General features: G+C 46.0%; 2 long non-coding RNA genes across 2 annotated transcripts; one reads left to right on the top strand and one right to left on the bottom strand.

Annotated features, from left to right (window-relative positions):
* The first annotated feature begins 377 nt into the window (after positions 1–377).
* LOC137589105 (uncharacterized) lies at positions 378–26,250 on the top strand. Its single transcript, XR_011034145.1, has 3 exons — positions 378–923; positions 25,717–25,925; positions 26,068–26,250. It is a non-coding gene; the product is annotated as an uncharacterized lncRNA (long non-coding RNA).
* Positions 12,563–17,162, bottom strand: LOC137589104 (uncharacterized). The gene is made up of 3 exons (XR_011034144.1): positions 15,564–17,162; positions 13,882–14,030; positions 12,563–13,228 (listed from the first exon to the last, which is right to left on the bottom strand). It is a non-coding gene; the product is annotated as an uncharacterized lncRNA (long non-coding RNA).
* Positions 26,251–27,610: the final 1,360 nt, after the last annotated feature.

Here is a 27,610-nt window from a genome sequence, read left to right as displayed (position 1 = left end):
TGAATCTGGCAACGAAATGTTGTTGCTTGGCAACCGGTATACACAACCATTTTTTCACATCGCTGTTTCTGTAGTGTTAGGAAAACATAGGAAATATAGGAACAAACATAGGAAAACATAAACAGTGTGAAGATGGACATCGACAGTTTGAAGTGTTATTAACATTGTGAGTCTTAAACTATAATAAATCAATAATATTGCACAGAGCCAAAGACCTGGCATGGACACTTCAATTGTTGAAAATGTTGACCAAAAGAATGACAGATAGATAGATAGATAGATAGATAGATAGATAGATAGATAGATAGATAGATAGATAGATAGATAGATAGATAGATACTTTATTAATCCCGGAGGAAATTGCATACAGTGTCGGTACTTAGCAGCTTAGCTAGCAGCTAAGGCTGGGTCGGGATCTCCTGAAGTCGACGATGACCTCTTTGGTCTTGTTGGTGTTCAGGAGCAGGTTGTTCCTCCTACACCATTCCCCCAGATGTTGCACCTCGTCCCTGTAGGCCAGATCGTTGTCATCTTGAATGAGGCCCACAACTGTCGTGTCATCCGAATATTTCAGGATGTGGTTGGTTTTGTACCAGGGACAACAGTCATGGGTCATCAGGGTGAACAGCAGGGGGCTCAGGAACCCTGGCGGGAGCCGGTGATCAGGGAGATGACACTGGAGGTGTTGTTGCCCACTCAGACTGACTGGGTTCTATTGGTGAGGAAATCCAGCAGCCAGTTGCACAGGGGCTGTTAAGCCCTAGAGGGCCCAGTTTCCATACCAGGTCCTGGGGGATGCTCGTGTTGAATGCTGAACTGAAGTCCAGAAGCAGCATCCTCACCTGGGTGTTCTTCTCCTCCAGGTGCTCCAGACTCAGGTGGAGAGCAGTGGAGATGACGTCGTCAGTGGAGCGGTTTGGTCGGTACGCACCTGGAACAGGTTGAATGATGTGGGCAGTATGGATGTGATGTGGTCCTTAGCCACCCGCTCGAAGCAGTTCATGATGGATGTTAGTGCATCAGGGCGGAAGTCATTGAGGCAGGAGATGGTTGGTTTCTTTGGCACTGGAATGATGGTGGCTGACTTGAAGCATGGGGGGACGATGGCCTGGATGAGTGATGTGTTGAAGATGTCAGTGAACACGTGGGCCAGCTGGTCTGCACACTCCTTGATCAGCCGTCCTGGGATGTTATCAGGACCAGCAGCTTTCCGTGCGTAGACCTTTCTCAGAACTTTCTTCACAGCAGTGCTTTCGAGCCTGAGGACCTGATCCTTAGGATGGGGGGTGGCTTTCCTTGCTGGTATATTGTTAAGAGCTTCAAAGAAGTTGTTGAGCTCATTCAGGAAGCCAATGTTGTCTTGGCAGCGGGAGGGTGTGGCTTTGTAGTCTGTGACAGACTGAATTCCCAGCCACAGCTGTCTGGTGTTGCTGGGGTCCTGGAAGAAACCCTGTACTTTCTGGTTGTGGGCACGCTTTGCCGTCCTGATGGCACACAGTTCAGATTGGTTCTCGTTGATCTGAGTGTGAAATGTTCTGATTTAGTTTTTATATTTCTTCTCTTTTAGTTTTAGTCACCAAGGCTCTGCAGTAATTCAGCATTAGCATTACTAAAAACATACAATGGTCGACAATCATCAGTTGAAGACAATACCAGAATAATAAGTCAAGTTCAACATGTAAAAAGTAAAAGTGCAGGTAGTCCTCAAGATATGAACATTTGACTTCCGACATTCGGAGATATACAAACGCATACCGCCATATCCGACTGTTGTAGTTCCCCTTTCTGCCACAACCCCCACCGAGCAGCACCACTGTAGAGTAATTGCTAGCTTGTTCACGGTTCAAGATGCACGGCTTCACTAAATCGCTGATTTTTAGTAGGTTGTCTCGCATGCTATTGGCTGACAGCATCCGGAAGCGCGCTGCGTTCACAGCTAACGCTTATGTCTCACGGGACGCAGTGCACTTCTGTGACACACAAAAGTGTTTTAAACAGTCTATAAGCGTGTGGGAAAAGTTCATACAGATAGAAGGTGGTTTTACCGTATTGGCCCGAATATAAGACGGTGTGAAAAAATGGGGGTCGTGTAACATTCGGGGTCTAGACATTATACCCATTCACAACGCTAGATGGCGCCAGATATCTTTAAAGCAAATGCTGAACTAACTCCCCAGGTCAAAAGCGAACCCCTGTCACGAAGAAGAAAAATAAAAAATAGCGGTAAGAAAGTGTTGTGTCCTGTTATACTGTTTAGGCTACACAGCATATGAATGCATGCACTACTGTTTTAAACCGCATGGTCTCACTGTGGGAAGTCTGCCTGTAGGGGTTCTATGGGATGACGTGAAGAAGAAAAAAGAGAAAGTGAGAGTTACGGCATGCGATGATGTGAAGGATGCTAACAAAGAATTGTCAATTGAAATAGAATTCATGTTTACAGTGTCTTAATTCTAACTGTCCACCTTTACAAATTGGCGACGAGGTAACCCACTTGCTGCTGTTACACTAATGAGGACTATTTTTTGCGAAGATGTCTGTAAATGTGCCTTGAACTGCTCCATTTTTGCCGTGCCCTGGTATGCCTATGATGCCGTTCAAGACATGGTTGCGGGTGTTTGACAACTACCTGCTGGTCATAAATGCAGCAGGTAATGCATGGCCTGCTGCCAGAAAGAGAGCTGTACTACTTCATTGCATTGGAACAGAAGGACAGAGGATATTTCACTCATTGCCGGATACAGGTGATACATATGATTCTGCTGTTGCTGCGTTGAAGCTCACTTCATACCGATGACTAATGTGGTAGTGGAACGCCACACATTCAGAAAAAGAACACAAGGCCCACATGAGACTGTTTCCCAATATGTGGCTGCTCTCAGAGAGCTTGCTTCTTCATGTGACTTTGGGGATAAGGCTGATGAGATGCTGCGCGATCAGCTTATTCAATATGTCACAAATGCCCATATTAGGGAGAAATTACTACTGGAGCCTAATCTTACTCTAGACAGGGCTATGACAATTGCTACACAGATTGAATCTGCAGCTGAACAGGCTAAATGCATGGCTGGAGATAAACATAGCCTACAAGTACAAGCAGTGCAAAAGAAATCATTCCGACCACGGCAACAGAACAAACCATCCACACATGCACCTTCACCTACTGCTGCTACTGGAAAGTCCTCCCGTGCATGCTTCAGATGTGGATCTGACAGTCACCTGGCAAATGCTTCCTCATGTCCTGCTGCTAAAGCTACATGCAAATCATGCCACAAGAAGGGACATTTCGCCCGTGTTTGTCGCTCTACTTCTACCCATCAAGTGAGGGAAGTGGAGGTACCTGAATTGACTGTCCTGCACATTCAAGAGACTGCCTGTACGCCGGATAAAATAAAGTGCAATGTCAAGATCCAACCCTCAGACTCTCCAGCCCATGCTATGGACCTGATTGTCGACTCTGCGTCCCCAGTGTCCATACTGCCTCGTAGCGTGTTTGATGAACATTTTGGTGAGTCCCAGTTGACGCCTCCTTCTATCCGTTTGGCCACATACACCAAGTCACCCATACCTGTGCTGGTCTGCCTTCCAGCACTGGTGACTAGAGATGATGTTACTGCTGCAGCGACCTTCTTCGTGGTGGAGAAGGGCACGCCACTGCTTGGCCTTGATCTGATGGTCGCACTGAACATTCACATTGTGGGGGGTATTGTAGTTCCTCCTCCTCCTGCTAATGCTCCAACTGCTCCTGTGATGCACCTATCTACCTCTTCCCCACTAATTGGCTGTGCTAAAAACTTTGTACACCGGGTCAAAGTCTCTGCCTCTGTTCCCCCAGTTCGACAAAAGCTACGCCGTTTGCCTCTGTCTGTGAGAGATGCAGTCACAGAAGAGATAAACACACTCCTTGCGGCTGGTTTGATAGAGAGAATTGATGCTTCACCCTGGGTGTCTCCTATCGTGGTCACACGAAAGAAGAAAGGAGGCATTCGGATGTGTGTGGATCTCCGAGAGCCAAACAAGGCTGTCATTACAGATTGCTTCCCAATTCCACACATCGATGAGCTGTTGTCCACTCAGCGTGGAGCCGCAGTGTTTTCAACTATTGATCTGGTGAGTGCCTACCATCAGGTGCCTCTACATGAGGAAAGTAGGGACCTGACTGCTTTCATTACCCATGATGGACTCTTCCGCTACTGCCGGGTGCCCTATGGTCTCTCCTCTGCACCATCAGCATTCCAAAAGATGATGGCTACCATCCAGAAAGGTCTCCCAGGTGTGCAGAATTATCTTGATGACATAATTATTTACGGAGAAAACAGCACTGTGCACAATGTTTGTCTGAAGCAAGTCCTTCACCGCCTGCAAGAGGCTGGCCTACGGCTGAATGAAGACAAGTGCTGCTTTAATCAGTCAAGTCTACGCTTCCTGGGCCACGTGGTGTCTGCTGAAGGCATCACTCCTGATAAAGAGCACATTGAAGCTGTTCTGAATGCCCCATCTCCGACAGATGCTGCTACCCTTTGCTCTTTTCTAGGCCTGGTGTCATCGTATTCAAAGTTCATTCCTAACTATGCTACAGAATCTGAACCAATGCGGGCCTGTATCAGGAAAGACACTGACTTTCACTGGACGAGTGAGGCACAGAAAAGCTTTGAGGAAATTAAACTGCTGCTGGTGAACAGTACTGCCCTTGCTCTATTCGACCCTTCCCTGCATACAGTTGTGTCTACTGATGCCTCAGATTACGGATTGGGAGCTGTGTTCACCTAGATTCATCCTGATGGCGTGGAACGTACAGTAGCTTTTGCCTCCCGGGCTCTCACCACAGTGGAACGCAAATACTCCACTGTAGAAAAGGAAGCACTGGGATGTGTTTGGGCAGTGGAAAAGTGGCGCACATACTTGTGGGGCGAAAATTCACCCTACGTACTGACCACCAAGCCCTCACAATGCTGCTGACTACTAAGGGCATTGGTCTAGCTGGAATGCGTATTGCGCGTTGGTCTGCCAGGCTCTTGACCTATGATTATCATGTGATCTACCGCCCAGGATCGGACAACTACACTGCTGACTGCCTGTCCCGTCTTCCCCTTCCTGGTGCTACTGATCCTGCCCTGGATGCTGAGCCAGAAATGGTTGCATATATCACTGATGCTCTGACTGCTTTGCCTATTACTGACTTTGAGGCTGCTGCTGCCTCTTGCCCGGAGATTTCTGCACTACGCAATCAGATTGCTCATGGCTGGCCACACAAGACAAACATGGTGAGTGCACAAGTTGCCCCATACTTCCCCATACGTCATGAACTGTCAGTGGAAGACTCACTGGTGCTTCGGGGAACACGTCTGGTCGTGCCACTCACACTGCATGCTACACTTGTGGCTCTTGCACATGAGACACATCAAGGAGTGGTGCGAACAAAGCAACGGCTGAGAGAATACTACTGGTGGCCAAAAATGGATGACCTTGTTCACTCTACGATTCAGTCATGTCAGCCATGCCAGTCCCATGACAAGACTGCAATGCCACGCCCTGCTCCACTACAACCAGTTGCATTGCCGGATGGACCATGGCAGAAGCTTGGCATGGACATCATTGGTCCTTTTGAGACTGCTACATGGGACTGTCGATACGCGATCACTCTGATCGACTACTACAGTAAGTGGCCGGAGGTTGCCTTCACGGCCAACGTTGCTACAAAGGATGTTACAACCTTCCCCTCCTCCGTCTTAAGCAGGAACGGCAACCCATTATCGATTGTGACAGACAATGCAAAGCAGTTTACATCAGCTGACTTTGCTTCTTTCCTAGCTGAACGAAACATTGTGCACCACAGAGTATCTGTCTACTACCCTGCTGCGAATGGCGCTATAGAGCGTTTCAATCATGTCCTGAAACAGAGTGTGCAGATGGCTATCACACAGTCTGTACCATGGAAACCTGCCATTACTGCCTTCCTGATGGCCTACCGTGCCACACCTTATGCAGCAACAGGTGTGTCTCCATTTCAACTGCTGTATGGCTGGCGGATGCGCACAAAGTTGACTGTCTTTCCGCCCTCTAATGCCGACCCGGCCTCAGATGAACAGGTGCGGAAGAGAGTCACACGCTATCAAAACAAGATGAAGTCTTCTACGGATGGACAACAAGGCGCATGCACTCCGTCTTTTCAAGAAGGGGATAGGGTGCGGGTGAAAACACCATTCCATGTGCCCAAAGCTCACCGTAAGTTTGGAGCTCCTCTGAGAGTTACAAAGAAGGTAGCCCAAAGCACATACTTGCTGGAGGATGGCCGAAGATGGAACGCCTCTCACCTAGCTCCTGATCGCTGTGCAAATGCCAAGACTCAGGACGTTCCTGTTTCAACCGCCAGTGCCTCTCCATCCTTCCCAAGGAAACCAAGAGTCAGAAAGAAGCCTAACTGGATGCAAGAATATGTGATTGATTAGCTATTTCTCCGCTTATAGTAGCTGCCAATTCCTTCTTGCCACTGTTTTGCCAGAGTGCAGGTTCTGTTCTTCCTTTACGTTGCCTCAGAAGAATTTATTTTCTACTAAGCGGGGAAATGTTGTGTCCTGTTATACTGTTTAGGCTACACAGCACATGAATGCATGCACTACTGTTTTAAACGACATGGTGTCACTGTGGGAAGTCTGCCTGTAGGGATTCTATGGGATGACGTGAAGAAGAAAAAAGAGAAAGTGAGAGTTACGGCATGTGATGATGTGAAGGATGCTAACAAAGAATTGTCAATTGAAATAGAATTCATGTTTACAGTGTCTTCATTCTAACCGTCCACCCCTACAGAAAGGAAAGAGAAGAAAATAAGAGAAGAGGTAACAGAAAATGGAGAAACGTAACAACAATCTGGAGAGAAGTGGGTCGAACATCAGCCAGGTTAATCACAGCTGTGAAGAAGTTATGATGCAAACTTCAAGATGATGGTGATAAATGAGGCAGAGTCTTCAAACAATTGCAAAGCGGCTGTGAAATATGGTGTCACAGAGTTAATGTATGGAGATGGAGAGCTCAAAAAGATCGCCTAAAAAATGCTCTCAGTCAGAGAAAAGCTTTCCGTGGTCCTCAGAGCGGCCCCCAAGAGCTCCAGATGTGACAGACAGTTTCTGCATGATTTGAATGAGGCAAAATAACATGCTTTTCCTCTCGAATATATTGTTACCATCATTTGTTTCAGATGTACTGTACGGAGCCCCTAAGGTGACATGGAAAAAAAAATCATGGAGAAAAAAAAAAAACCCTCTATCTTTGCGAGATCCCGCAATACTTTTGCACGATCCCGCAATACTTTTGCGAGATATCGCAAAACTTTTGCTACATGCTACTTCCGGGTCGTTTTGGCGTAATGGAGAAAGGAGACTGGTGTACACCTATTGGCGTGGTTCAGTTTTATGTGAATTATAACCACAACGCCATGACAGAGGAGCTGCTATGGAGGAGGATTTGGAGAATTTCCTGCGGTCAAGAGACGTCGCTGAAGAGGACATACTGCACATGAAAAGAGACAAGGTGGGTGGAAAACATAGAATGTCCAGTAACTTCAGCTTTGAGGAGCGCTCATCGCTCCCATACTGTAACATCGATACGTAATGCACTTAATCATTCATTTTGTTGATTGGCAAATAACTCGCACAGCGGCTCCTACAAATGACAGTGTGTCATAATCAACAGCAAATAGAACTGGAACTCCTGGCGTGTAGTTCAAGTATGAGCTATGAAATTGTGGATAAGGTTGTGCGATTAATTGATGTAATTTTGTAATCCAACGTTTCATGTTGGCAAAGCCCAGTAAAAAGTACATTATTTAATGTCTAATTCTCAAAACTGTAAACAAGAAACTGAAAATAGTTAATTACAATGGTATTTTATTGAAATACTTTGGACTCATGTTTAAGCTGTAACTATTAGACTACTGACAGTGCACTGTCTTTACCTGAAGCATCACAGAAACCACAGTACAGCTGAATCTACACCAAAATATTTATTGAGAAAACAGTGGTTGGTTCATCACAAAAGAAGTAGGAAAGTTACAACTGCAACACAGAAAGCATCCCATGACAGGTGTTTTCATGATAAGTGTCTATCCACCATTTATCTTAAATGTCAAATTTGTTGTTTACAGGTTGACAAAGCTGTGTTGTCTGTCATGACTGATGAGCAGATGTCAAGATATATCGCCTCTTATGGAGACCGAGTCGCTGTTCTCTCCTTCTGTAACGAACACAGTACACTACAGATAAAGATACTCTTTTCCAGAGGTTGAGAGGTAAAATTGGATCCAGGAAAATGAAATCAAAGACTGTGGGAGCATTCCAAAACCAAGCTGAAGGAATGGCAAGACATTGGAATAATGCTGGACAGAAGTCCTCCAGGAAGATTGAAATTGGATGGCTTCATTTCAGTTGTGATGAATACCATCAAGTGCGGACCAGAAATGGTGGAGGAACAAGACATGTGTCAGTGGAGAAAAAAACAACTGTCGCTCAGATTTTGCAAATGGGAAAGGATTTATTTTTCCCAGATGGCCTGTCCTCAAAAGGGCGAGCTGAAGATTTCACCTTTGATGTCTGTGATTTCAAAAGAAATTCAATTCCTTCAGATGACACAGTTGGCACACTGTATGACCGAACCAAACTGAAGCTGGTCAGATTTTATGTTTGCACAAAAGAAAAATCACCTTCACCTGAGCAGTCTTTGTCTGAAGTGGATGAAGATATAGAAGATTCCTTTTCTGATGTCACATCTGTCATCACCAATGAGGAACTTCATTCTCAGTTAACGGGATCTCTCACAGATGATTCACACAGTGATCTCCTGGAGCATGGACATTCACTCGAGGTTGACAACATTTTTCAAAAAGCTACCAGCCTGTTCTCTGTTATCAACTGTAATAGTAAAGAAAATGATATGTATTATCAAGACTCTTTTGGAAGGTAAATGCAAATCTATGGTAGGCTTTATAAGCACTTCATTGGGACAGTTGTATTTTTCATACCATGTTGTATTTACTGCTGAAAACTATTTTAAATATTTGTTTTTTTTTTGTTCATGTGTTTGTTGCTGAATATCCAGATGGAAGTAAGATCCAAAAAGCCCAGAGAAACATCTGAAGCTGTGACCGAGGAAGAGCCAGAGATGTCATGTCACTTGGGTGAGTGACTACTATTTATGAGTAACTGATCAGACTCATGCAGGTCCCACTGAGCCCTTTCAAACTAATGGTGAGGAAGTCTATTTTGAAACTTGTGAAGATGCTCCAGAGCCCACTGAGGCAGATACGGTTGTGTGGGATCCAGAAGATGACCTCAGCACAGCAGCCAGCGATGACATTGTTGTGTTAATGCTGAGCAACATCAATGATTGGAATGTTTCTCAGGTACTAAGACAAACTCAGGGACTTTTTAGGATTTAGGAGGATAGAAATGAGTTTTTACACAGGTTTTGATTGTTTTTTGTATGATAACATGATAACATTTTTGATTTAAAAGCATAATAAATTATAATAATAATATAGTATAATATATATTATGTATTATAATAAATAATAATAAATAGGCTTGTTTTGAACTACTATCAACCAATTTTATTTGGATTTTGATTCATACTTAACATACCAAAAGGTTATTTTGGCCTCTGCTTCGATCATGAACCATTCCATAATGTTTATGTGTATATGTTTTTGTCTAACAGGACAATGAAGTGAATGTCTTTCCACAAGACTTTCTTTCATATTCAAGCAGCCAGCTTTCCCCATCAACCTCTGCTGATATTTCAGGAGATCCACAGGGGTCACAGCGTGTATTTATTCGCAGGATAAAGGTTGTTGAGGATTTATGAGCTGTATTTATGGACAGCAGCATAATGGATGTAACTCTAAAGATGAACTTTGTAAATGAAAAAGCTCTTGATGGTGCTGGTGTGTCAAGAGACATTTACACAGCATTTTGGGAGCAATTTCTGTATCAATGTGAGGGTGAAACAGAGCGAGTTCCCAGGCTGAGGCCAGATTTTGGTGAGGATGAATGGCAAGCATTTGGACGGATATGGGTGAAAGGATTACTTGACCATGGCGTCTTTCCAGTGAGGCTCTCAAAAGCTTTTGTTTTAGCCTGCATCCATGGTATCGACACAGTGGATGCAGACATCCTGATGACATCTTTTCTTAACTACCTTCCTCCTCTTGAGAGATCAGCTGTTGAGAAGGCTCTCCAGGGATCTGTGGAGGAGAGTGATGAAGAAGACCTGCTTGATCTGTTTACAAGGATGGGTTCCCATTGCCTACCTCCAATGAATGATATCAAGCCTGCCATCCAAACAATGGCTCATAAAGTCATTCTCCAAGAGCCGAAGTATATTGTTGATTGCTTCTCTTCACCCATGGCACTTGTAAAGGTAAAACTGTCGAACAGTCAGTGTGTATTGTCTCTCTATGAGTCAAAGAGAGCTACAGGCAAACGAGTGTCCAAGCTGCTTCAAACAACAGAAACACTTCTGTCTCAGAGAGAAGAAACAAGCTTTAACTATTTACGATTCTTGAAAAATGCTGACCAATGCCAAGCTGAAAAAATTCTTCGTTTCTGCACAGGCTCATCTGTCATCTGTGTTGAAAAAATCATGGTGTGCTTCAATGCTGAAATAGGGCTCAGCAGGAGACTGGTTGCTCACACCTGTGGAGCAACCCTTGAAGTACCACGCACTTATGGTTCCTACCCTGAATTTCGCACTGAGTTTGACAACATCCTGTCCAGCAACTATCTTGAAATGGATATTTTGTGAATTTATGAAAACTGTCCTTAAAGGGCTTCATACACTGCCTGGCCAAAAAAAATGTCGCCATCAAAAGTCACACCCTCTCATATTTTATTGGACTGCATTTAGCTTTGATTACAGCATGCATTAACTGGGATATTGTTTTGATGAGTTATGCAATATCACAAAAGTTATTTCCATCCAGTGATGCGATATTTTTTTCATATTTTTCATCAAGATCTTGCATTTATGATGATGAGGTCTGACCACTATGTAAAGCCATCTCCAGCACTCATTGAGATTCTTCTTTCAAAGAATGTCAACGAGTTTAACGTCTGGACTCAGGATTCATTGGGCTAAAATTGTGAGGGAGGGGTTCAGGGAGCATGAGACATCATTTTCATACATGGATTGGCCACCACAGAGTGCTCTCTGTGAGTGCTGGAGATGGCTTTACATAGTGGTCAGACCCCATCATCATAAATACAAGATCTTGATGAAAAATATGAAAAAAATATCGCATCACTGGATGGAAATAACTCTTGTGATATTGCATAACTCATCAAAACAATCAGTTAATGCTTGCTGTAATCAAAGCTAAATGCAGTCCAACAAAATATGAGAGGGTGGGACTTTTTTGACGGCAACATTTTTTTTGGCCAGGCAGTGTATAAACAGGCTTTTTTTTTATGATTACATCTTTTTTTTAGTGTTTTTTGTTCATGATGGAAACATACGTCCTGATGTGGTTGGCTGTGAGCCCTATTTCAGCATTGAAGCACACCATGATTAAATAATCCGAATTTTACTTTCCTGTTCGACCCAAACTCACCTTCAAGGCTGCACTTCCTTAGTTGTGAAAATGTTCAGTTCATGCTAGTAACCAATAAAATGTCTTCGCACTGAAGAAGAAATCAGGAGCTTGTATTTTTATTTTTCATGGCACTTTCTACACATCACAGTACTACAAAATGAGAAAATGTTTTGCGCATTCACAAATTTCTATGCTTTTCTGTCATAGATGCATCTTGCAGAACATATTCCATCAGTGGTGAAGATCATCTTACTGATGAAAATGATTCAAGAATGTTGTCTACATTGATTTTAGTATTAAATACTTTGAAGTACATTGTGAAATTTTTGCATCAAAATATTACTGACACGTTTGCTCATAACAACAGTGTTATAAATAAGACAGCAACTAAAATGCACATCAGCAGCTCACAGTGCCATCAAATAACATGTTTTTATGTTTGCCCTTTCATGCATGTCAACCTCAAAACATTCAGATTCAGAATCAATACCGTTCTGGCAACAACAAATAATATACTTAAATAGATACAAGAATGGTGTCTCTCAGGTGCATGTACAAGTTCAAAGCCTGGGATGGATCTGTTGGTGGAGTCAGATGGGATTCAGCCATCATAATATTGCAGAGTTCAAAGGAGCCGTTGTCTCGCAGGTCGGAAAACAAACACAACCAAAACTCCACGCATTGGCTGCGCAGAAACCCCCACCAGTCCTCAATCCGTTGGTTGGCGGTGCTGGCTCCTTCCAGGTAGCTGTCAATGCCGTCGTCTGCATGAGTTGGTACGAGGACACGCTGGAAGTCCCTGACATGACCATTTTCAGTTCCAAGATCACCCCTCACAACTCTGGGGCAGCCTTTTAAACGCTGCACGGTCTCGATGTAGTATCCTCCAATCAGTTTTGGGTCACTGTTTGTTGTGTACGCATTTAGCCAGACGATTTTCCTCAAAAAACCATCGATACTCCCATTAATACAAATGCCATATGTTTCAAGTTTCAAGTTTATTTATTTTTATATAGCCCAGATTCACAAACAATGTCTCAAAGGGCTTTACAATCTGCACATGGACGATATCCCTCTGACCTTTGTGCACTGCAAGCAGTGCGACCCTCGCATCGGATAAGGAACAACTCCCCCCAAAAACCCTTTTAACAGGGGAAAAAATGGATGGGAGAAACCTCAGGAAGACTGCAGAGGAGGGACCCCTCTTCCAGGAGTGGACAGACGAAGCAATAGATACCGCATGTACAGATTAACAACACAATGATAATAACAGTAACAATAATAAATGTATGACAAAGGCACGCCGATCCATCCAGTAGAGTGAGTCACCACCAGCCGATGAAGCACACAGAGGTCACCGATTGCCGAGGATCCACCACTCTGAGGACAGACCAGACAGTGTCTAAGTCATTGAGCTCAAAAAAGTGGCTTGAGTTTATCATAGGAGTCGATGTGCCAGATGAAGTTAGGCCCTTTAGAGAAGTAGTTCTGCCGTCTGAGACGCCTCGCCCGCCTCAGGGACACTCCTGTGGGATCAGCTCCTTCAGCACCAGGCGGACATCCTCCTTCCTCACATGCAGACCGTGTTCCCTGCATTTCGAGTACATCCAGCGGTACCCATGAAGCATCCCAGAGGACTGGAGTTCACTATGTATGAAGTATATTAGGACGGGAAGGTCAGAGTAGGATTTACGACGAGTGAATCCCCTTGCAGCGAGAATCCTTTTCAAATGTCTCTGGCTTATGCGAAAATTGTGCCGCCTAGTAAGGACTTCTTGAATGTCCTTATATTTTAGGCCGATTTCAAAATAAAACTCAATAAACCGCTCATATGGGTGGGTGTCCGCCATTGTTGTTTCTCCTCAAAGCCAAAATGACCCGGAAGTACATACACCTGTAGTTTTGCGGGATCTCGCAAAAGTTATGCGGGATCTCGCAAAGATAGAGCTTTTTTTTTTTTTTTCCTCCATGATATTTTTTTTCTCCATGTCACTTTAGGGGTCCGTAGTACCGTAATTATTTTCTGTGTAAAAATTAAATTTGGTGTTCAAAAAGTATGTTTTTCAAACTTGAGACTTGAAAAAGAGGGGGTCGTCTTATAATCAGGATCGTCATATATTCGGGCCAATATGTATATTGCGGAATTTCGTTTTACACAGGTAGTAATCTTGTGAGAAATTAAAACATGATGTGTCACAGCTGTCCTGATTGAAGTGTATTTCTTCTCCCATTTATTGGGCAGAGTGGGACACTCCTAACCTGGTACATTGAAACGGCTCTGAAGTGTCTGAGTGACTCACTCTTCCAGCTCGGGATCATTTCTGACCCGATCACCCATCATACGGACCACAATGGTCAGCTCTTCCACCAATTGCCTCTCCTCTTCAGTTAATTGTTGTGTTGGGGTCAGAGGTGGGTTGTTCCCTGCTTGAGCTCCCCCTCGATGACCCTAAAAGAGAGAGAGGACGATAAAGCAGAGGCCTTTCCCCGAACCCAAAACCTAATCTCACACAACATTCCTGACAATTGTAATTACTGTGTCTTGAAAGTGAAATTCATCTGATTCAAATCTACACATTATATGAAGACACTTTTACATTGAGATAACACACAGTACTTTTCTCACCACATTATTACTTCCAGTGTTTTTCTTAGAAATCGAACTTAAGGCAAGTCAACAATCACGTTTTGGCAGCAGGACACAAATATTTTGTGGGCCGTTCTCGTTCCTCTAAGTCATCCATCCGTTTCCTCACACATGAGATGACCGTAACCGTCTCTCTACATGAATACAGTGATACCTCTACTTACCAATGTCTCTACTTACAAAATGTTCTAATTACGAAATTTCTCAGCAGGAAAATATTACCTGTACTTACGAAAGAAATTTCGACTTACGTAATATAAAAACACAGTATCGGCTGATACTCGAATCTCCCACAGGTTCCTGAACGCAACATTCTCATAGCTGCTCTGCCATTGGCTATTACCTATTACGTATCTTCCTGGCATCCCATTGGCTAAGAGGGATGCCATTCCACCTGTGTGGAGCTAGAGGTGTTTATAGAGTGCCTTAGGCATTCGGCACTTGATGTTCTGATAATTTTGCGCAAATATAATACCTTTTTGAGTACGTATTCGCTATGGACCCCAAGAAAGTGACGGAGAAAAGAAGAAAAGAAAAGACAAAAGAGTTTTTTTGTCCATACAAACAAATCAAGAGATGATAGAAAAGCCTGAAAAAGGGATGCGTTTGGTTGATCTCTCCAAAGAATATGGCCGTAATGCATCTACAATCACCACGTTATTAAAACAAAAGGAAGTTTAAGGAGTTTAAGGCGTCGCGTGGGTGGTTGGAGAAGTTCAGGAGGAGGACTGGAATTCACTCTGTTGTTCATGGTGGGGCAAGAGGGCATGGACCAAAGAGGGCAAAAAACAATGAGGACAGCAGTTATTAAGGTAAATGACCATCATTATTATTCTTTATTCTGTTTTTTACGTTATGCACAACTCTCATTTATTTGGTAATAATCTAATTGTAACATGTATTACATGTTTGGTGCATTTTTATGCTTTATAAAACATTTATGTCGGAATTTTTGTGGGCTTTGAACAGATTAGGGCATTTGCATGGAAAACATGTCCCTACTTACGTAATTTTCTACTTACATAATTTTTTCCTGAACCAATTAATTTCGTAAGTAGAGGTACCACTGTACCACTCCCTCTGAGTCATTCTCTTCACTGATGTCTGACTCCAGGTGAGTCGGTGGTTTGTGACAGACTGATCTACAGAAAACACAGAGCATTTCTCCAAAACTGAAACAGACCGTACAGATTTTGGTTTTGGAGTTTTAAAATTTTCAGAAGTAAAGATTTTATTTCACAAAATATTGATTTTTGTTTGAGAACAGTTTAGTCTTTTCACCAATGTGAAACAAACTTTATTCAGACTTAACAGTGGTATAAAGAGAAAACTTACTTTCTGATCAAGGCTTCCCTGATCCTCAGGTCTGCGCAGAAAAACACATTAATGTTCGTTCACGGGCTGCGGGTTTAAAGACAGTTTCACATCTTACTGTTTGACGAAAACTCAGAGTCGCCATGAGGACTGAAGGAGATGGACCTTGTCCGGCTGGACAATCGACCTCGAAATCCCTCCTCGTGTTCGTTTTCTCTTGACTTAGACAATGGCAGGATCGTTGGTTGAATAAACAGGACACTTGATGATTCCTCAAATCTTCAAAGTTTATTGAAGCAGAATATACAGGGTACTTAGGCTCACAGAAGAATGTTCCCCGCTGAAGTACAACTATGCAAAGCAACACACAAGCTTTTATATTTTATGGGCGTGCACAACTACCTGACTCAGACAGCTGCTGTCTGCTGGAAGGTTTCAGGTCCCATTCGCTCAGTGACTTGGTAGGGACCTGTCCACCTAGTTTCAGACCGTTTCCTTTTAAATACCCTCAGCCATACACATTCACACACATTCATGCATTTCGGGAGCTTCTCATGCGGACCTGTCAAGTGAGAAATTGATAGTTAGTTAGTTTTTGGAAGCCTTTTGGGCCTTGGATCGTTGGATCTGGTTCCAGTGGAGCTGTTGGAGCTGGAAAAGGTCTGTTAGTGTGAGCCTCGAATGGAGTCCAGCCTGTGGAGGAATTCAATGACATGCGGACATTCATTAGGGCTACTGGTAGGGCTTGTAGCCAGTTCATCGAGGTGGAGGCCAAAGCCTTGGCCATCTTTTCCTTGATGTTTCTGTTCATTCTCTCAACCTTTCCCTGAGACTGTGGATGGTACACGGAACCAAAAGTGTGTTTCAGACCCAACATGCGTTCCGCCTGTTGAAGATGTTTGTTTTTGAAATGAGTTCCATTATCAGATCGAATTTTCCTCGGAAACCCGTGAGTCGGAATATAATGATTCACAAGATGTTTCACAACAGAAGCAGCTGTTTCTGCTCTGCAGGGATAAGCTTCTGGCCACCCTGAAAATGAGTCCACTATCAGCAACAGATAGCGGTAGCCTGACACCGACTTAATCATGCCAGTGAAATCCATTGAAATCACCTGACCAGGCGCTGTTACTTCCTGATCCTGCACCCCTGGAGGTGGTTTGGTCGTTGGCAGACAATTATGTCTGTTGCAAACGCTGCAGTCCTGCAGTTCACTTTTAACTCTTGTTCTCATGAACGGATGCCACCAGTCACGGAGTCGTCTCAGTGTTTCATCCGTGCCTACGTGGCATGGTCCATGGGCTTCTTGAATTAAAGTTTTCAATTGTTTTTAAGGCGGAACTGGTTTACCTTCTTTTCTCCAAATTCCTCCTTTATCTTTCTCACCCCCTTTGGACCTCCACACACTTTTCTTCTGGACTTGCTTTTACCTGCCACTCTCGGATTACATCATTTGTTATTTTGTTATTAGATTCTGCATTACTCACCGAGAGTTGAAGTGCTGGCCGATATCCTGCCACCTTTTTAGCTGCTGCATCTGCAGCATCATTTCCTTGTGCCACAAAATCCTTTTTCTTTGAATGTCCTTGACATTTGATTATTGCTACTTCTCGTGGTAGCATTAGCATTTCCTGGAGATACATTACGTCATCCAGGTGCTTGATTGGACTACCAGAAGCTGTCTGGAAGTCATTTCTTTGCCATTCTCTTAGAGCACTATGTACAACAAGATGAGCATAAGCTGAATCAGTGAAGATGTTTACAGTTCGTCCAGCAGCATGTCTTAACGCTTCTGCTACCGCGACTATTTCAGCTCTCTGTGCTGACTGTGGTCCGTCAAGTCTTTCTGCTTTGAGTTCTGTGATTGCAGGCCGTCAATACCTTTGAAACAACGTCCGTCTGTGAACAGTGTCAAGTCAGGGTTGCTCATACAAGTCCTCTCTTGGTTTTATGTCTTTCTGAATTCTCTCTGTGCAGTAATGTGGTTCTCCTTCAATCAGTCCTTCTGCCATGTTGATTCCACTGTGGATAAAGATGATGTGTGGTTGAGTGAGGACTGCTTCAATTTTTCTTTGTCGTCCTCCTGTCATGGTGAAGAGTTGACTTGTGATGTACTGAACGGTGTCATGTCCAGTCCTGATTGTCAATGGATGATGTAGCACCATATGTGCAGTTTTCTGAACTATTCTAGCGAGGGCTGATGCGAAAGACGAACATGGAATTTGACGTTTTTCATAGTTGTCCAATGGAGTTGAAACATACATGCAAACATTCCGTTCTCCACTATCCACCTTCTGAAAAAAGCACAGTAGAAATGCCGGATGCTTCTTCAGCAACATCCAGAAAGAACATCCGACCATATCTGGGGATAGCGAGTGAGGCTGCAGACGAAAGGCAGCATTTGAGGTGTGAGAAGGCTGCTTCAGCAGCAGGGGTCCAGTCCAACGTGGCAGTAAGGTTTCACATGCCAACAAGGTTGACCATAGCACGAAGAGGTCGTGTGCAGTCAGAGAAATCAGGAATGTGATGACGAGAGTAATAGCAAAGACCAAGGAATGCCAGCATCTGCTTGACATTGAGTGGTTTGGGAGAGTGCAGAATGTCTTCTTTGTGAGAAGGCGAGAGGCCTGTTCCCAGCCGGGAAAAACAATAGCCTAAGAAAGAAACTTGAAGTCCCGGCTATTTGAAGTTTAGCCTTAGAAACTTTCAGCCCAACCTCATGCAGCCGCAGGAGGAGGGAATGTGTGGCAGTCAGACAGGCTTTTTCCCAGGGAGCAGCCAGAAGGACGTCTCTCAAATAGGCATTGAGAAGTCCAGGTGACAGGACAAAGCCTTGAGGCAATCGATCATAAGAGTATCTCTTGTTGTTCCAGGTGAAGGCAAAACAAGGTCTCATTGACGGATGGAGAGGAATGCTGAAGAAAGCATTTGCAAGATCAATTACCGTGAAATAAGTATGAGTAGGAGACAATTGAGACAGTGCAGCATGTGGATTCGGAACCGGAAGAGTGGGAGTGGCGACAGCAGCATTAATAGCTCTCAAATCATGAACCATCCTAAATTTTGTGTCATTTTTCTCAACAGGCAGGATGGAAGTACAGGTAGTCGTCGACTTACGACCGCGATTGGTCCCGACAGATCGGTCGTAATTCGACTCTTACGTAAAAATTCAAAAAAAAATTTCTCACCTATTGTGAGACACAAGGGAGCGGGGGGGGGGTGTCATCTCTTTGATCATTTTCTCTAGATACCGTATCATACTGTTCCATATTTTTATGTTTGTCACGTTCAAGTCAAACAATCAACACCGTACTACAATACAATTAGTTTATTATGTAAAAAACATACAAAATGAAAAACGATGTAGTGTTGAAATACCAAAATGCAAAGACAGTAAAATACGTATACGTACTACTGTACTGTACAAACTTAGTGGCTGCTGGCATAACTGGTTCTTGGCTGTGGGTCTTCCGGATCATCAGCTGGGGCAGCGTGTGGGTTGGTGGGAGCGAGAGACGATGTTTTCATAAACATTGTGAGCTTTGTCTGAATTGTTTGTTTCTTTTTCTCCTCATAAATTTCACGATAAGGACAGAAAGCGTCGTTTGCCATCCCTTCAATCCTTGCAAATCTTTCTATGTTTGGGTCCATTTCTTCAAAGTGTGCAAGGAGTTTATTTAACAGGGAAAAGCCTTCTGACAAGCCTTTGGTGGTAAACTTTTTTTCTGGTTCCTCCTCTTCTCTCTCTGCTTCTCTTCTCTCTTCTTCTTCCACTCTTTCTTCTTCCAGCGCGATCAGTTCTTCATTCGTAAGTTCTCCTGATTCTTTGTCTAATAGCAACTCCTCGATATCTTCCACTTCACACTCCAAGGAGAGGTTTTTTACCAGTTTAACTATTTTCTCCCGAATCTGATCAAGTTCTTCGTCACTTTCAAATCCAGCAGAAGAGTTCACATAACGCTTGACAGTTTTTCCATACGTCATTCATACATTTCTCCGTCACAGCCTCCCAAGCAGTAGCAATATTCTTGATACACTGTAGAATGTTGTACTGTTTCCAAAAATCTCGCAGCGATAGTTCTGGGTCTGCATCCATAGCAGTTATGGCTTGTGCCCTGATCCATGGGTTGGATAAGTGGAGTTGTATTGGGAGGCAGAAAAATCACTTTTACGTCCGGATGGAGATCAGATAAGTGAGGTGGATGTCCAGGTGCATTGTCGAGGAGCAGCAAAATCTTGAAAGGAATTCCGTTCTCCAAACAGTATTCTCGCGCTTGAGGAATGAAACAACTGATAAACCAATCCTAAAACAATGCCTGGGTCATCCATGCCTTCCTGTTAGATAGATAGATAGATACTTTATTAATCCCGGAGGAAATTGCATAAATTAGCACGATATGAAACTGGCAAAGTGTGCTTGTTTACATTCTTGAAGACAAGAATTTCTGAATGATAAATTAAGAAAGGCTTAAGCTTAAACCCTTTCACGTTCCCTCCGAGCAGCAAAGTCAGCCTTAACTTGTAGGCTTTAAATCCCGGCATGCTTTTGGCTTCCTTATGGATGTAAGTGCGTTCTGGCATTCGTTTCCAGAACAACCCAGTTTCATCAACATTGAAGATTTGTTCTGGAAGATACTACTCTTCTGTAATCAGTTCGTCAAGACTGGCGACAAACTCACGTGCTCCTTTGTCGTCTGCACTCGCTGCTTCGCTGGTCACTCGAACATTATGCAGCTGGAATCTCTTCTTGAATCTCCTGAACCACCCAGTACTAGCCACAAAATTCTGACCGTAGTCTTCTCCAGCACGTTCCTTCAAAGTCTGGAATAGACTTCTAGCCTTCGTCTGCACAGTAAAAAGGCTTAATGGAGTCCGTTTTTGAATCTGATCTGCCATCCAAAAATGCAGTAATTTTTCCATTTCGTGAATGTGCCCAGTGCGTTGTTTTGTAATTACTGTTGAGTGGATAGATGCAGAACCTTTCACAGCTTCATGGATCCTATCTTTGTCTTTCAAAATTGTTGACACAGTAGAGTGTGATAACTTTAAGTCGTGTGCGATCACATTCACTTTTTTTCCTCCTTCGTGCTGTTTTATCACCATCATTTTTGTGTCCAGATCGATGGCCCGTCTTGCCTTCTTGGCAGCCTGAGAAGATGATGAAAACAATTTCCTCTTGCTAGACATCTTGGAGGTATACCTATACAAGACAAGGAAGAAGTGTGCTGCACTCTACTTGGCTGAGCTACTGATCTCACAGTGTGACTGAACAGTGTGTGTGCGGCGTGGTGACTGAAGAGGGCACGGGAGTCTCAGAGCGTGAGTACTGTGGCTGGAGGGAAAACCCCGCCCTACCCGGACATTGCGGTCGTAAAGTCGGTCGGTCGTAAGTCGCATAGGTCGTAAGTCGACGACTACCTGTATTAAAAGAAGAATGTGGTATTTCGACAATGACACCAGCTTTTATCAGCCCGTCAAGGGTGTCTGTGATTCCCAATCGACCTTGTTCCTTTGTGGGATACTGTGGTATCCAAATAGGACCTGGGGTCATGTCAAACGTTACAGGGGCAACATTACAAAGGCCCACATCTGTAGGACCTTGGGTCCAAAGTGCGGGAGGAAGTGATGCCAAAAGATCGATAGCAGCATCACTATCGGTGGTTTCTCTGCCGTGGTGTCTGTCCAAAAGTCGGTGCTCAAGAATAGAGGGAATCAAAAATTCCGGAGAGCTGATGCGATATGCATCAAGCGATGGTGAAAACCACAAATCACAAGGAAGAGTCAAGATACAATCAGAGGCCTCCACGCAGGCTTTGACGAAAGGGCCCAAGTCTTTCTGTGTATGTTTGGGAGAGACATCCATCCATCCATCCATCTTCCACCACTTATCCGTAGTCGGGTCGCGGGGGCAGCAGCTTCAACAGGGAGCCCCAAACTTCCCTTTCACCGGCCACATCCACCAGCTCTGACTGGGGGATCCCAAGGCGTTCCCAGGCCAGTGTCGAGATATAATCCCTCCACCTGGTCCTGGGTCTGCCCCGAGGTCTCCTCCCAGCTGGACATGCCAGAAACACCTCCCTAGGGAGGCGTCCTAGAGGCATCCGCACCAGATGCCCAAACCACCTCAACTGACTCCTTTCCACGCGAAGGAGCAGCGGCTCTACTCTGAGCCCCTCGCGAACAGCAGTGTTTCTCACCTTATCTCTAAGGGAGACATCAGCTATCCGCCTGAGAAAGCCCATTTCAGCCGCTTGTATCCGTGATCTCGTTCTTTGGGTCATGACCCATCGCTCATGGCCATAGGTGAGGGTAGGAACGAAGGCTGAGCGGTAGATGGAGAGCTTTGCCTCTCGGCTTAGCTCCCTCTTTGTGACAACAGTGCGGTAAAGCGACTGCAATACCGCTCCTGCTGCCCCAATTCTCCATCCAATCTCAAGCTCCATTGTTCCCTCACTCGTGAACAGGACCCCGAGATACTTAAACTCCTTCACTTGTGGGAGGACCTCATTCCCCACTTGGAGAAGGCATTCCACCGGTTTCCTGCTGAGGACCATGGCCTCAGATTTGGAGGTGCTGATCCTCATCCCCGCCGCTTCACACTCGGCTGCAAACCGGACCAGTGAGCGCTGCAGGTCACAGGCTGATGACGCAAACAGGACCACATCATCTGCAAAAAGCAGTGATGCAATCCTCAGGCCACCAAACTGTAACCCCTCCTCACCACGACTACGCCTCCATATCCTGTCCATGAAAACCACAAACAGAATTGGTGATAAAGCGCAGCCCTGGTGAAGGCCAACAGCTACCCGAACGCAGCTCTCACTTTGGGCGTACAGGGATTGGATGGCCCTGAGGAGAGGCCCCCTCACCCCATACTCCCGCAGTACTTCCCACACTATATCCCTGGGGACACGATCATATGCCTTCTCCAAGTCCACAAAACACAAGTAGACTGGATGGGCATACTCCCAAGCCCCCTCTAGGATCCCTCCATCCATCCATCCATCCATCCATCCATTCTCTTCCGCTTATCCGGGGTCGGGTTGCGGGGGAGCAGCTTAAGCAGGGAAGCCCAGACTTCCCTCTCCCTAGCCACTTCGTCCAGCTCCTCCGGGAGAATCCCAAGGCGTTCCCAGGCCAGCTGGGAGACATAGTCTCTCCAGCGTGTCCTGGGTCGTCCCCGGGGCCTCCTCCCGGTAGGACGTGCCCGGAACACCTCACCAGGGAGGCGTCCAGGAGGCATCCTAACCAGATGCCCGAGCCACCTCATCTGGCTCCTCTCGATGCGGAGGAGTAGCGGCTCGACTCTGAGTCCCTCCCGGATGACCGAACTTCTCACCGTATCTCTAAGGGAGAGCCCGGACACCCTGCGCAGGAAACTCATTTCGGCCGCTTGTATCCGGGATCTCGTTCTTTCGGTCACGACCCACAGCTCGTGACCATAGGTGAGGGCAGGAACGTAGATCGACCGGTAAATCGAGAGCTTTGCCTTTCGGCTCAGCTCCTTCTTCACCACGACGGATCGATACAGAGTCCGCATCACTGCAGACGCTGCACCGATCCGTCTGTCGATCTCCCGTTCCATTGTACCCTCACTCGTGAACGAGACCCCAAGATACTTGAACTCCTCCACTTGGGGCAGGATCTCATCCCCAACCTGGAGAGGGCACTCCACCCTTTTCCGACTGAGGACCATGGTCTCAGATTTGGAGGTGCTGATTCTCATCCCAACCGCTTCACACTCTAGGATCCCTGTGAGAGTAAAAAGCTGGTCCGTTGTTCCACGACCAGGACAGAACCCACATTGTTCCTCCTCAATCTGAGGCTCGACAATCAGCCGGACCGTCCTTTCCAGCACCTTGGAGTAAACTTTCCCAGGGAGGCTGAGGAGTGTGATGCCCCTGTAATTGGCACACACCCTCTGGTCCCCCTTTTCAGAAAGAGGAACCACCACCCCGGTCTGCCACTCTTTCGGCACTGTCCCAGACTTCCACGCAATGTTAAAGAGGCGTGTCATCCACGACAGCCCCTCAACACCCAGAGCCTTCAGCATTTCCGGGCGAATCTCATCAACACCCGGGGCTTTGCCACCGTGCAGTTGTTTAACTACCTTGGTGACTTCGCCCCGAGAGATTGACTGATCCCCCATCATCCTCCAGCTCTGCCTCTGCAACAGAGGACAGGTCAGTTGGGGTAGTTGGATTCAGGAGTTCCTCAAAGTGTTCCTTCCACCGACCGACAACCTCCTCAGTCGAGGTCAACAGTGTCCCATCTTTGCTGTATACAGCTTGGATGGTTCCCCGTTTCCCCTTCCTGAGGTGTCGGACAGTCCTCCAGAACAACTTTGGTGCCGTCCGATAGTCCTTCTCCATGGCCTCTCCGAACTCCTCCCACACCCTCTGTTTTGCCTCCATCACAGCCGAGGCTGCAATCCTTTTGGCCTGTCGGTACCCTGCAACTGCTTCAGGAGTCCCCAGGGACAACATGCCCCTGAAGGTCTCCTTCTTCAGTCGGATGGCTTACCTGACCACCGGGGTCCACCACGGTGTTCGAGGGTTACCGCCCCTTGAGGCACCCAAGACCTTCAGACCACAGCTCTCAGCTGCAGCATCAGCAATGGAAGTTTTGAACATCGACCATTCAGGTTCAATGTCCCCAGCCTTCACAGGGATGCACGAGAAGCTCCTTCGGAGGTGTGAATTGAAGGCCTCACGGACAGAGTCCTCCTCCAGATGTTCCCAGTTCACCCGCACTACTCGTTTGGGCTTACCAGGTCTATCCAAAGGTTTCCTCCACCAACGGACCCAACTCACCACCAGGTGGTGATCAGTTGACAGCTCTGCCCCTCTCTTTACCCGAGTGTTCAAAACACACGGTCGAAGATCAGATGATACGATCACAAGATCAATCATTGACCTCCGACCCAGGGTGCTCTGGTACCAGGTACACTTATGAGCATCCTTGTGTTCGAATATGGTGTTAGTTATGAACAATCCGTGACTAGCACAGAAGTCCAACAACACAACACCGCTCGGGTTCAGATCAGGGAGGCCATTCCTCCCAATCACGCCCCTCCAAGTGTCTCCATCATTGCCGACGTGTGCGTTGAAGTCCCCCAGGAGAACAATGGAGTCCCCTGCAGGGATCTTTCAAGGACCCCATTTAGGGACCCCAAGAAGGCCGAATACTCTGAACTGATATTTGGTGCATATGCACAAACAACAGTCAGAGTTTCCCCCCCCCACAGCCTTAAGGCGTAGGGAAGCGACCCTCTCATCCACCGGGGTAAACTCCAACACAGCGGCGCTCAGCTGGGGGCTTGTGAGTATCCCCACACCCGCCCTGCGCCTCACGCTTGACGCAACTCCGGAGTAAAACAAGGTCCAACCCCTATCCAGGAGTTTGGATCCAGAACCGAGGCTATGCGTGGAGGTAAGCCCCACCAGATCTAACTGGTAGCGCTCCACCTCCAACACAAGTTCCGGCTCCTTCCCCGCCAGTGAGGTGACATTCCACATCCCCAAAGCCAACTTCTGCCGCCCGAGTCTGGTCTGTTGTGACCCCCTGTCGTCACTGCCACCCATATGGCAGCGCACCCAACCCCATCGGTCTGCCCTGCGGGTGGTGGGTCCACAGGGGTGGGAAGAATCCACGTTGCCTTTTCGGGCTAAGCCCGGCCGGGCCCCGTGGCAGACCCGGCCACCAGGAGCTCGCTGACGGGCCCTCCGTCCAGGCCTGGACGGAGGGCCCTTTTCCGTTTTTCATGGGATCTTCTGAACCAGTCTTTGTCTGGCCCTTCACCTGAGACCTGTTTGCCTTGGGTGACCCTACCAGGAGTACAAGACTCCCGACAACATAGCTCCCAGGATCCGTAGGGCACACAAACCTCTCCACCACGATAAGGTGATGGTTCCTTGGAGAGGTATTTTTTATTCTTAGTAAATTTGTGTTTCACTCTGAGTTACTGCAAGTTTCTAAATGAGGGATTTAGAAAGAGGAAGTAGAAACAGCCAGGTGGTGTGTGTGTGTGTGTGTGTGTGTCTGTGTGTGTGTGTGTGTGTGTGTGTGTGTGTGTGTGTGTGTGTGTGTGTGTGTGTGTCTTGATTCAGTGAACACAGCTCATTTCTCTGTGAGCACCTCCTGTGGTTTCACTGATCACCTGCTCCCCCCCCAGCTCCTCCCTGAGGTACACCTCCAGCAGCAGCTTCAGGGGCCCCACTGCCTGCACCTGAGGGGCCCCGTTTCTTCTGGGTGTCTGTCCCCCAGCAGCATGATGCAGGGGCTTGATGATGGCTCAGAAGGGGCCACCTCAAGGCGACCAACTCCGTCGGGTGTTTGGGCGGATTGAATGAACAGAGGTGTGTGATCTCACCTGTGGAGCAGGTGAGGACAGAAGCATAAGGTCACATTTAGTTTCTGAAGACACAAACACACAATATTTAAAGCACACAAAAGTAATTTCCCTAAGGAGATCAATGTTATTTATTTATGTACTTCTTCTTTTCCTTTCGGCTTCTCCCTTCAGGGGTCGCCACAGCGAATCAATTTCCTCCATCTAGCCCTGTCCTTTGAATCCTCTTCTCTCACACCAACTACCTTCATGTCTTCCCTCATTAAATCCATAAACCTCCTCTTTGGTCTTCCTCTAGGCCTCCTGCCTGGCAGTTCAAAACTCAGCATCCTTCTACCAATATATTCACTATCTCTCCTCTGGACATGTCCAAACCATCTCAGTCTGGCCTCTCTGACTTTATCTCCAAAACCTCTAACATGTGCTGTCCCTCTGATGTACTCATTCCTGATCCTATCCATCCTGGTCACTCCCAGAGAGAACCTCAGCATCTTCATCTCTGCTACCTCCAGCTCTGTCTCCTGTCTTTTCCTCAGTGACACTGTCTCTAGACCAAACAACATCGCTGGTCTCACCACAGTTTTGTACACCTTTCCTTTCATTTTAGCTGAAACTCTTCTATCACACATCACACCTGACACTTTCCTCCACCCGTTCCATCCTGCCTGGACACGCTTCTTCACCTCTTTTCCACACTCTCCATTGCTCTGGACTGTTGAGCCTAAGTACTTAAAATCCTCCACCTTCTTGATCTCTTCTCCCTGTAACCTCACTCTTCCACTTGGGTCCCTCTCATTCACACACATGTACTCTGTCTTACTGCGGCTAACCTTCATTCCTCTCCTTTCCAGGACAAACCTCCACTTCTCTAGCTTCTCCTCCACCTGTTCCCTGCTCTCACTACAGATCACAATGTCATCTGCAAACATCATAGTCCATGGAGATTCCTGTCTAACCTCGTCTGTCAGCCTGTCCATCACCATAGCAACAAGAAGGGGCTCAGAGCTGATCCCTGATGCAGTCCCACCTCCACCTTGAACTCCTCTGTCACACCTACAGCACACCTCACCACTGTCTTACAGTCCTCATACATGTCCTGCACCGCTCTAACATACTTCTCTGCCACTCCAGACTTCCTCATACAATACCACAGTTCCTCTCTGGGCACCCTGTCATCAGCTTTCTCCAGATCTACAAAAACACAATGCAGCTCCCTCTGGCCTTCTCTGTACTTCTCTATCAACATCCTCAAAGCAAATACTGCATCTGTAGTACTCTTTTTTGGCATGAAACCATACTGCTGCTCACAAATGTTCACTTCTGCCCTTAGTCTAGCTTCCACTACTCTCTCCCATAACTTCATTGTATGGCTCATCAGCTTTATTCCTCTGTAGTTGCCACAACTCTGCACATCTCCCTTGTTCTTAAAAATGGGCACCAGCACACTTCTCCTCCATTCCTCAGGCATCTTCTCACTATCTAAGATACTGTTGAACAACCCAGTCAGAAACTCTACTGCCGCCTCTCCTAGACACTTCTATACCTCTACAGGTATATCATCAGGACCGACTGCCTTTACACTCTTCATCCTCTTCAATGCCCTCCTCACTTCATCCTGACTAATCTTTGCTACTTCCTGGTCCACAACAGTCACCTCTTCTAGTCTTTGTTCTCTCTCATTTTCCACGTTCATCAACTCTTCAAAGTACTCTTTCCA

Source organism: Antennarius striatus, chromosome 22 (genome assembly GCF_040054535.1).
Source record: "Antennarius striatus isolate MH-2024 chromosome 22, ASM4005453v1, whole genome shotgun sequence".
Taxonomy (NCBI): domain Eukaryota; kingdom Metazoa; phylum Chordata; class Actinopteri; order Lophiiformes; family Antennariidae; genus Antennarius; species Antennarius striatus.
The sequence above is the reverse complement of the archived record's forward strand: the minus strand, read 5'-3'. Positions and strand labels throughout refer to the sequence as shown.